At 45.0% G+C, this 12047-nt stretch overlaps 1 protein-coding gene across 5 annotated transcripts in view; it reads right to left on the bottom strand.

The window, feature by feature from the left end:
* Positions 1-9081, bottom strand: part of STRBP (spermatid perinuclear RNA binding protein) — a 148476-nt gene extending 139395 nt beyond the window's left edge. For all 5 annotated transcript variants that reach the window (XR_008682539.2, XM_055400888.2, XM_088841158.1 and 2 more), the window contains exon 1: positions 8916-9081. The gene's annotated coding sequence lies outside the window, so the exon portion shown is untranslated. The remainder of the gene's footprint in view (positions 1-8915) is intronic.
* Positions 9082-12047: the final 2966 nt, after the last annotated feature.

Genomic DNA, 12047 nt, shown 5'->3' with positions numbered 1-12047 from the left:
AAGTTCAAATGTCAGAGAGGAAAGAAGGGATCCAGTCACTTACAGCTTTAATAGAACCTGGCCTTTTACTTTGAGAAAAGACATGGAATCCCTGAGGGTTCTGACCAGAAGTAGACAAAAATGACTTAGCTTCTTGAAAGAATCATTCTTGCTAGAGTATTGCAAACAGACTATAAGAGGGCAAGAGTAAAAAGGGCCGCTGTAGTAATTCAGAGGAGTTGATGCAGACTTAAACCAGCAGCGCTGATGAAAACTGCTCAGAGTCTGGATATACTTTGAAGAAAGGACTAGCAAGATTTCCTGATGGGTCAGATGTGTGTGAGAGGAGGAGAGGCAAGGATGACTCCAAGTTTTGGCCTGAGAAACTGGAAAGATGGAAGAAGCTGCTATTTACTAAAATAAAATGTGGAAGATCACGAAAGAGGCAGAAGAAATAGGGAGTTTGGTTAAGACAAGTTCAGTATGAGATGCCAACAAAATATCTAAGCGGAAGTGTCAAAGTACGCAGTTACCTGGAGTTTCAGATAAAAATTTGGAACTTATTGGCACATATATCATATTTAAAGCCATGAGGTTGAAAGAAATCACCAAGAGAATGAGAATAAAGAGCAGAGATCCCATGGGACAGTCCAATATTAAGAGGTAGGAGTGATAAGAAAGAACCAACAAAGGAGACAGAGAAGAAGCCAAGGAGGCAGGAGGAAATCCAGCAGAGTGTGGTGTCCTGGAAACCAGAGCATAAAGCATTTCAAGGAAGGAGGTATCTACTGCGCCCAGTGCTGCTAACAGGTCAAGTGAGAATTAAACGTGGTGGTTTTGACAACAACAGTGATGGAGTTGAAAGTTTCACTGTAGTAGGTTCAAGAGAGGACAGGAAAACTGAAGATGAGCAGAAACAATCTTTTCAATAGCTGAAAAATTGAGTTATAGTTAGAAGAGACAGTGTGGTCAAGAAAAGGTCATTTTAGAAAAATAATAAATGAAATAATAGTGTATATATGCTGACTGGAATGAGCCAGTAGGAGAATAATGTTGCTACAGGAAAGAGGAAGAATGGATATGATTTCAACTGTTAAAGAATTTCACCAGAAGAGTCAGATAGCTCAATGAAGAGAACTTTTACTAGGTTAGTGGGCAGAGTACTGTTACCCTTTGTGATACTCGAGAAGGGAGAAGGGCACCCCCTAATTCTAATTCACATGCCACAGGAGGCTCAGAAGAGAGGCTGGGCCATTTACTGAGAATCTTCATGTTAAGCATTTTATATGTTATTTCATTTAAGTTCAAAATAACTTCATAAAGTATTATCTTTATGTTACAGATAAGGAACCAGAAGCTCAGAGAGAGCTAGTAATTTGATAAACACACAAAGCTGGTGAGTGGTAGAGCGAGCTATGTTTCAAATTCAGCTCCTTCTGAGTATTAGATAAGGAATAATTGTTAGAGGGTTAAAATTGTTTGTGAGGTTCTTTTTAAGGTTCTGATCTGTTAGAAATACACACTGAAGTATTTATGGACAAAAGCACATGATGTCTAAGATTTGCTGTAACTACTCCAGCAAAAACAATGACAAACAGTAACTGTGAATGAGGGATAGATGAAACAAGAGCAGCATCTTGTGCTAATTGTCGAAGTTAGCTATGTGGACATTCACTGTACTGTTCCTTTTTATGTACCTCTGAAAATGCCATGATAAAAAATAAAAATCCAGGACCTCCAAGTCAAACTGCTCATTACTTCAAAGCCTATCCTTAATTTCTGCTCAATCCTCCCTTCAAAAAAAAAAAAAAAAATGCCATATGCTTCAGAGCTTACAATTTTCTTATCTTCTTTAATCCTCACTATAACTGTAAATTAGGGTTTTTATTCCAATTTTATACATGAGAAAAGAGATCTACAACTAGTAAACAGCAGGAGCAGATCTCTGGGCCAAGTCTTTCTGTGTTAAAAATATTCTTCTACTACCCGATACAGTAACTGAGCTTGCACAGGGTCATCTCTGTGCCCACCTGTAAGAATTGAGTCCACCCAAGTCTAGGCTTTTCCCTCAGATTCACTGCTATTGCATCATCCTAGGACCCTGTGCTTCCTAAGGACGACAAGCATTACTCCAAGTAGACCTTTATTAAAAAGACACCAAAAGAGGCAGGTTTCAAATTTGCCCAGCCATCAACCTTCCTTGCAAAATGTGGGGACTATCAGGAATTTGATATACAGCTTCATAAAGAGTGCTCTGAAAGTCTATCTCTGCTCTTCAGTCAACTCTTGGTTCCTCCATTTCTTTAAATGTAATACTCTGCTGTTCACTTACACAGCTATCACAAGGACCAAAGTCCAGGTATGTGAACCCTGAGCTCTAAAAATAAACGACACTACCAAACAATAATGCTGACCAATTTCAAAAGCCTATTTTGTATAACTCCACATTTACCCCAAAGCTGGCTTATCAGAAAGCATCACGGTTAATACTCATTTTTAAGATACTATCTTTTAAAAAGCCTCATCACTAGTGTGTGATCTGTTCTTCCATGCAAACCTTGGCATTATAAGCTTATTTACAGCTTACATCAAAAACAACCAAAAATATTCATACCTACAGGGCCAAATGCTTCTTCTCTCTAGCTGCTAACCTACACTACCAAAACTACAACACCTTTCCCCTCCAGTTCAATAGCTTCCCTAACTAAACCTGAGCTGTCCAGGGTTAAGAGCTACCCAGTATCCCATGGTTCCATTAGGTTAAAATGGAGGTTGCCTAAGCTCTACAGAAGCCTAATCACTGCATAATTAGATGCAATGTTTGAGATTTATCTGGAATTATAAACATCTTAAGAATGAACTACCTTCATCTTACATTTCAGAAACAAAACACTTCATCAGGTCACCACTATCCAGCTGTCTTAAAATATACTGATTTTCAGGTAGGCTGACTGAACATAGGTAACCACAGTTATAGACTCCATTTCCATGTTTCAGTTCAGTCGCTCAGTCGTGTCTGACTCTTTGCAACCCCATGAATCACACCATACCAGGCGTCCCTGTCCATCACCAACTCCCGGAGTTCACGCAAACTCATGTCCACCAATCGGTGATGCCATCCAGCCATCTCATAGGGTCAGTCTATCTAGGGAAGGATCTGTTCTTTACAGAAAACAATATTATTGAGCCCTACTAAGAAATCTCAGGTCTGGCACAAAATATGCCTTTAAGCCTAAAGTCAACACGTGTTTGCTGACTTAAACAGACAAAACAGGTAAGCAACACAAAAATAAAAATAAATCTAGACAGTCTTTAGGACAATTACTTTCTGCTTTTTGTCCATAGTATTAACTGTTAAATTCAATTCATAAACAAAATGCTGATCTAACCAACTGAATATTGTGTTCCCCAGCACCTGGAAAACTGCAAAGAACAGGAAAATCTGCAGGTGCAGTAAGAAACTCTATCTTATCCATGACCCAGAAATGCCTTAGAATTTATCACACAACCTGCTACAGAATTCTCACTTTTCAAATGGAAATGAACCATGAAGTCACACAATGCAAAGCTGTGATTTTATTACTGATATAATCAACTGTACCCTTTCGAGTTGTGCTAAAGTTAACTAAAGAAAGCAGATGTTCTACAGTGTTAGTTATGTCAGAAGTTAAGAAAATTTGAATACCAAGTAACTAAAATTTAAGGCTGCTTCATTCACTCTGCAACACACATATCCTTGAGATAGACACCATAATTCTCAAAAATGATACACTTCAACACTGTAAAGCAACTTTCCTCCAATTAAAAATAAACTTTAAAAAAAATGATACACTTAAAGGACCCTCAAGACAAGAAATAAAAAGCATGAAAGTGACAAATCAGGTCCTTTGGTCACCTTATTATTTAATGCATGACCTAAAAGTTAAAGAATTGCAAATCTTTCAGGCTCAAACCATTTAAGTATTCAGCTCACCATTAATCTGGTCTCAGTATTTTAGTCCTTTCTATTTTAACTGACATATAAATTTAACATATATCTCTCAATAAACAGTTTTCTAAAATTAGACTGCATTATGAAGCCTCTCATAATTACCTGTCAGAAACAGTTTTCCTACAGCTGAATAAATTTTTAAAAACAAGCAATTTTCCAATAAAAGGATCCATGCAAAACAAATGAAAACAGAAGAGCAGTATGGGTAACGGTGTCCAAAATGTTATAAGAGGTAGACTGAGCGACGGAACGGAACAGAAACTACTAAGAATAGATCAGTTAGCATAGAAAGACTATTGTCAGGGCTTCACATATTACCAAGCTCAAGCAAATTAATGCCTAATAAAGCAACTTACTATTTACATTTTTGCAATGTCAATCAGGACCAAAATCTGGAGATTTTTTACAATAAACCAAAACATTTAAAAAGCATTTAAAAATTACTCCCCCACAAACGGAGCACAACCTGTCAATGGCCTTAGTAATGTCAAATAGATAGTGATTATTTGCTAACTAAAACTCTTAGAAGGAAAAAGTATGCAATAAATCTGAAAAAGGAGGCTTAATGTCACTAGAAGCAATAGCTCCATTTTTCTGTTCAAGTCACTCAGAATTAATCAATTTTCTAAAAAAACCACAGGGAAAATTTCTGATTTAGAAATTGAATTCTCTGAGACACAAAAAAACATTCTGTCCCTGGAAATTCATACTTAGAACTCAGAATGTCTCACAAGTTTCTGCTCAGACTCAAGAATTCAAATCAGCACCAATACTTAGCTGCACAAATGAGCCAGGAAAAATCAGTAGACAGTAGAGCAAAGAATAAACAAACTTCAATTTGCAAACATCTCTAATATTCACAGAAGTTTCATCTCTATGCAAGTTTCTCACTATAAATTAACCCACCTAATGCCAAATTATTATTTGACCAGGCAAAAACGAAATAAAGCATCAAAGAAATAACAGCTACTACCCCTACTTACATAATGCTAACCTTCCTGAAAGGTTTAAACTTGTTTTATATAAACCATCTCAATTCTCCTGGGAGGTAGATAAAGAGTCAGGTTTCTGGAGGAGAAACAAGTACAAAGGGATTAAGTATCTTGTCCAGCAAGTCATCAGTGAAAATAAAACCAGGCCCAATTATTTAGCCTACAAAGTCTAAACAACCTGCTTGCCTTGGTTCATAAACTTAGGATAATATTTTAAAGTGCCTACAATTATCCCAAACCTTATAACTTCATGAAACAATACATATAAACAGAACACTAAACCAGAATTGAATATGTTGAACAAGAAAGTACTGCTTGCTCCAAATCAATTAAATGAACCAACACAATGGACTTAAAAAATACAAAGAGAAAACAACAGTCAAATGGGAAAGAATTGTCAAAGGTCACTCTATTCATCTCATATCCTACTGCTCAAATTCTCTGCCAGGAAGCCAAAGGGGTCAAACATGTTCGTTATAATTACATTAAATACATGTATCAAATCTCAAAACACTGCTAAGAGTTTCAATAAAAGGCATTTATATTTTAAAAAACTTTGCCCTCCAAAAATAAAATCTTATAGCAATGCCTTTAGAGCATTATTTTGCTGCCTTCATGATACATTTCAAATGTGGATTTTAAAAATGATTGGTTTCCAGTTTATTTTTAAAATATTTATACTTACAGATAGAGATTACTTAAAATGTGGTGTTCTGTTCAGCCTCATTATGTTTAGGCAAGATTCCCACTTCCACTCAAACTTATTTGAACTCACAATGGCTGCATTATTCAAACTAACAATTATAGATACTTCCTAAATGGACAAAAGAAGAAAACTAATCAACCCAGAAAGCTTCCCAAGGTACCCAAGAGGACCTTTCATGTGAGATCATACTAGGTACCACATTAAACACTACCCGAAGCCCACAAAGCAATAATTGAAGTTACATCTGCAACATGATGAAATAATTTTTTTTTTTTGCAAAATGTGACAAGACTGAACCTTCAACTGTCAAAAAGGAAATCGCTTTCCAAGATTCTAGAAAACACTGCTTACTGAGGCAGTCTCAAAGCAGTTTCCTTAATCCTTCCAAATCCCAAAGAATCTAACACAAGCCACAGAACACTGAATGACACCTGCTGAAAAGTCTGTGTTCAAACACCTAAAGGTTATTTCCTATGTCCACATAACCCCCAAAGACTTTCCTCAATAAAGCTAACACTGCACTCCCCAACTCAAAATAACAGAAAATCCAAAAGCCCTTATTAATACATTTTACTTGAACTATTTGGGAGACAACCGAGGATCTGTTATCTCCACCTTGAAAGAGTCATAAAGCTCCATTCCTGCCACTTTTAGAAGCTGGATGTATTTAATACATTACCTCTGTCTGCCTCTAGCATGGGACTGAGATATTACATCACTCAAATGCCTGAAAATTGCCCTATTACCCAGAAAGCACTAAGGTATCTGATACACCGCACCAAGGTATCCTTTCCTCTCTCTGATACACAGCCCTCAAACACGCTGGACCCTGCTCTCTTGCAGAATCTTCACAAAGAAACCTGCCCTGAACCTGCTGTAGTCCTGCTTCTATTCACTCCAGGTGTGCTCCTCTTGACCCTGCATGGCTCCTCTATTTGCCCACTCATCAGGCCAATGCGCTAAAATGATACTCCACCCACAGCTCCTCCAACTTGGGAGTGTGTACTCAGCTCTCCCTTATCCCATGCCCACTCACTGGGTTCTGGAACTAAAATTAAGGCTTCCTGATCTCTCTGATCCTAGAAGCATGAACTTTCATATATGGTAAAGGGCTTAATGTCCTCCATTTTCCATTAACATCATTGCAGGATCCACACACACCCTCACACACTCGCCAGTTCCTCTAAGGAAATAATTTAATCCTCTCCCTTTAGGTTTTTTTCCCCCAAATTCTACACTCTGCCCTTCCATATACTTTCACTGACCCAAAACATGGTGGCTCCTTTAGTCTCTCAAGGCCCAAAGTTTTCCAGTCTTTCCTCACACTTCAGCACCCACACCTTCCACACTCTTTCAAGCAACCAGTTTTCCTAATTCTCTCCAGCCTGGATAGTCATTTCCTAAATGGCAACCCACTCCAGTGTTCTTGCCTGGAGAATCCCAGGGACGGCGGAGCCTGGTCAGCTGCCGTCTATGGGGTCGCACAGAGTCGGACACGACTGAAGCGACTTAGCAGCAGCAGCTCTAAACCTGGGCATCCTACTTCCCCCACCACCACCCCAAACCCAATACACAACCTATCCCTTTCTAGTCACAGACATGTCTACACACACACTCACCTTACCCTTTCCTTACCCCACTACTACTGGTACTAGGCATTTTTCTACATCCTCAACCCCAAAATATCCTATCTTCCCCCTTTCCTTCCCTTTGTTCCCTCCTACCCACTTCTACCATAGCCCCCAAACCCATGCTTCTCTCCCTCCCACACTGTACACAGACCTGTATACTTCTTTGAACCTACCCTACTGCACCTCTCTATTCATCTCCCTTCAACACGTACCACCCACCCGCTCTCTTTCCTTCTCCCCAACTTCCCTCCACAGGTCCTGCCCTAGAAACACTTCCTTGCATCTGTCCTCACACCTCACCTGCCACTCCAAGAACATTTCCCTCCCCCCACACACACCTCTGGCCCTCCACACTCCACTCCACTGGTCCCCTCCAAGGTCTCCCCAACCCTTAAGTCCCCTCTTTTGATACTCCCCACCTTCATTCATACTTCCTCGACAACACCCTCCGTTTCACTCACTCTGATCTCTACTAAATGCCCCAGCACCTCCTCTCCGTCCCCACCACCCTTCACTACCGTCTGGACTTCTCTCCCAAACCCCTCAAACTCAGGCCCTGCTCCAATCGCCCGCCCTCCACTCATCTCCCCTGAGCGCCTCACCATATCAGATACCTGCTTCTCCCCTCACATGCTCTTTCCTGGCAGGGCCCATCTGTCCAGCCTCAGCACCCTCCTGCCTCCTTCCTGGACAGACCCTGTCCTCACACCCCTCACGTGGTCTCCTGAAGCCTCTGGGCCTACCCTCCCGTTCCTCCTGCCTGAACACCCTCCATTTCCCTCCCCATCACTCCAGAGACCCTCCTTCCACCCACCCCCCAACCTCCTTCCACGCTCACCCGGCCACACTGCCCCGAGCCGGACACCTTCTTCCACACTTGCCTTCACATTTTCGTCCACGGTCTTCCTGCTATCTGGTCCCACTCCGTGCCCCTCACACACGCAGCCTCGGCCGGGACATCCGCCTCTTCCATGCCTCCCTCGATTCCTTCCAATCCCATCACACTCGCCCCTGTCCTCCCTAAGCCTCCTCCACACCCTCCCGAACCCCCACAGGCTGCCCCCACTCACTCCGGCCCCCATGGGTCTCCCGAACCTGCCCGAAGGGCCTCACCCTCCAGTGGGCCAGATCCCTCCACCCTTCCTTCTCACCCAAATCTGCCCACACCCTCCAGCCGCCCCCCGCAGCCTCTCCCCCAGCCCCTGCCCCCAACGTCCTCCAACACCTGCCCAGAGCCCTTTACCCTCCACCCTACCCAGAGCCCCCAGCGCCGGGTCTCCTCACACAGCCCACGCCCTCTCCCCGCTCGGGGCCGGGACCCTGTCCCCCCAACCCCCTCCACGAAGGTGAGGAAGACTGCCCGCTGCCCTTGCCCGAAGCAGCCAGGGCACCGCAACTGCGGCGGCGGCGGCGGCCACAATGCCGGAGCCACGGGGGCCGGGATTGCTCCCTGCTCTCCGCCCCGGCCGCCGCTGCCGCCACCGCCGCTGCTAAGGACGCACAACAAACAATGCGGGGCCCGGGCCGGCACCGCCAACCGCCTCAACCGCCGCCTCAACCGCCGCCCGCCCGGGACGGCCCGCCGCGCAGGCGCCTGCCCCTCCGCCGCAGCCTACCCGCACCGCCGCGCTCTGCCTGCGCCCGGTCTCTGCTCCCGCTCCGCCGCCGCCGCCACCTCGTCAGCCTGCGTCTCCGGCTCCTCAGCCCAGCGGCGGCGGCTGCGGCGGCTGCTGCCCTGGTGGCGCTCGCGGCTCCGGTCTCCGCTTCGGCGGCGGCGGCGGCGGCGGCGAGCACGTGACGCCGCCGAGCGCGCCCATTGGCCAGGCCAGGGGGCGGGCCCCGCGGCTGCTGGGGAACGGAAAGCCCGCCCCCTCACTCGTCGCGCGCCCCCTCCACGCGCGCTCTGCCGCACCTGAGAGCACCGGCCAGCGCCCGCCGCCGCTGTGCCGCGCCGCCGCCTGCGCCAACTGCGCACCTGGGAGCGCGCAAGGAGCACACGCTGGTGGCGGCCGCCTGCACCTGCGAAGAGAAGCTTACGTAAACTGCGTCCCTACCTCCTTCCCGGCGGCAGGCCCCCGCCTGCGGCAGCACCTGAGCCCTGCTGCGCTAGCGGCGTAAGTGCTGCGGAGCGGGGACGAGCTGCGGAAGGGAGGCGCGCGAAATCCACGGAAACTTCGTAACGTCCGAATCTGGGAGCGGCTCCCGGTCGCCGCTAGGACGAGCCGGCCTCTCCCGCCCTGCGCCCCAGTGCTCTGTACCCCCGAACCCAGCGGCTACGCAAATGGAGTAGGTGCCGTAACGCCTCCCCAGGTGGAGGAGGGGGAAGCTAGTGAGCTTTGACTAGTTAAAAGGTTGAAACCCAGCCTCCACCCCGCCAGCACCAACCAGCTGTGTGACCTTGACCAAATTACAGAACCACTCTGATCCTCAGTTTCCTGGTCCGGGAAACTGGGACAATAATTCTGATTTAGGAGTCGTTGGAGGGATGGAAGAAAGAAAAAAGAGACAATAGGTGAAAAGACAATAGATGCGAATTCTTCTAGCACATTGCCGGTACTGAGCAGAAGTTGCATTTTAGTCAGCAACCTCCTCTCCTCCCACCCCTCAGGGACCTCCCTGGAACTGAGCTGGGGCCAGGGCTTCTCTGACCTCCTTAGAGTTAGGTCAGACTTTGGCTGAACCCTGGCCCGGCACTGCTGGGGAAGAAAGGAAGATTTGCTTTTTATTCTACCAGTCACTAGCTGGCACCTTCTTTTCACCCAGCATTCTGCCAGCGAGGTCGGACCCCTATCTGAGTGCCTCCTGCATGACAAGTGCTGTGCTGGGGGCTGGGATGCACAGGTGAATGAGATAGGAAATTCCTTGCCCTAAAGGAATTTTCAGCCTAGAGTGGAAACGACCTGACCACTCAGTGCCAAGGCTTGGAGAGCTGGGGGTACAGCAGGGATCTCCCACAGCAGCCCCATCGGGGGCCCTTCCACCTTTTAAACATACTAGGCCCAAACATTTTAACACTTTGCTTCATTCACAGACTAAAGTGTAAACACTCTATCTCAACTTAAAAAGCTTGAGTGATCTGACCTTAAGTTTAAGTGCCCTTTACTTTCCCTCCTCCTTCAGGCCAACTTGACCCTCCAGTCACACTGAACTTAAGAACTGTAGTTGACATAGTATGGCACTTCTGAGCCTCCCCCACCTCCAACCACCATACCTTTATTTATCCTCCTGAAAAACTCCTTGGTGTTCTTATCAGCCATCTCAGAATGTATTCTCCCCAGAACTTCTTAGCTGCCTCCAACTGTCTAAACTCCCTCCACTTGGCACAACAGCCCCATGAAATGATGAACTCTTCCAGCACTAGACTGTAATTTTTTTTGCCCTCTGTTGCCTTCCTGGACTATAAGCACCTAAAAGACAGGGTCATCTCTCTACCTGGGTGGGATAGGGAACACGTGAGATGAGATCATTAAAGCTAGGCTTTTCAGGAAGAACATGAGTCTGCTAGGGGAAGGAGGGACAAGCTGCAGTGAAAAAATCTGGGTTCAGGGTATACTAGCTGTGTGACCTTAGAAAATCAATCTCCCTGGGTCTTATCTATCAAGTGAAATAATAATATTTCATATGGAATATGGTTGTTGTAAGGATTCAATGAGAAATATATCTCAAGCACTAAGTATGATGCTTGGTACTTGATAAAATGTAGAAATGTTCTTAAATAGGAGGATTGGACAGCATTAAGTATTCAATGGTATCTCTTATTTCAGTATCTTTTTTGGGGGGACGGGGGGCACATGGTGCAACATGGTGGGATCTTAATTCCCTGCCCCAGCAGTAGAAGCAAGAAATCCTAACCATTGGACTGCCAAGGAATTCCCTCCAATATCTTTTTTAACTTAAGTATAACTGATTTACAATATTGTGTTATTTTTAGGTGTGCAGTAAAGTGATTTCAGTTCAGTTCAGTCACTCAGTCATGCCCAACTCTTTGCGACCCCATGGACAGCAGCACACCAGACCTTCCTGTCCATCACCAACTCCTGGAGCTTGCTCAAACTGACGTTCATAGAGTTGGTGATGCCATCCAACCATCTCATCCTCTGGCATCCCCTTCTCCTCCTGCCTTCAATCTTTCCCAGCATCAGGGTCCCTTCCAAAGAGTCAGTTCTTCACATCAGGTGGCCGAATTATTGGAGTTTCAGCCTCAGCATCAGTCCTTCCAATGAATATTCAGGCCTGATTTCCTTTAGGATTAACTGGTTTGATCTCCTTGCAATCCAAGGGACTCTCAAGAGTCTTCTAACACCACAGTTCAAAAGCATCAATTCTTCAGCCCTCAACTTTCTTTATGGTCCAAATCTCACATCCATACATGACTACTGGAAAAACCATTGTCTAGACGGACTTTGGTGGCAAAGTAATGTCTCTGCTTTTTAATGTGCTATCTAGATTGCTCATAGCTTTTCTTCCAAGGAGCAAGCATCTTTTAATTTCATGGCTTCAGTCACCATCTGCAGTGATTTTGGAGCCCAAAAAAATAAAGTCTCTCACTGTTTCCATTGTTTCCCCATCTATTTGCCATGAAGTGATGGGATCTGATGCCATGATCTTAGTTTTTTCAATGTTGAGTTTTAAGCCAGCTTTTCCACACTCTTCTTTCACCCTCATCTTCAACTAAAGGCTCTTTAGTTCCTTTTAGCTTTCTGCCATTAGAGTGGTATCATCTGCATTATCTGAGGTTGTTGATATTT

Source organism: Moschus berezovskii, chromosome 11 (assembly GCF_049115385.1).
Source record: "Moschus berezovskii isolate FMDL1 chromosome 11, NW_MosBer_1.0, whole genome shotgun sequence".
Taxonomy (NCBI): domain Eukaryota; kingdom Metazoa; phylum Chordata; class Mammalia; order Artiodactyla; family Moschidae; genus Moschus; species Moschus berezovskii.
Note: the sequence above shows the minus strand (reverse complement) of the source record. Positions and strands in the feature narration are given on the sequence as shown.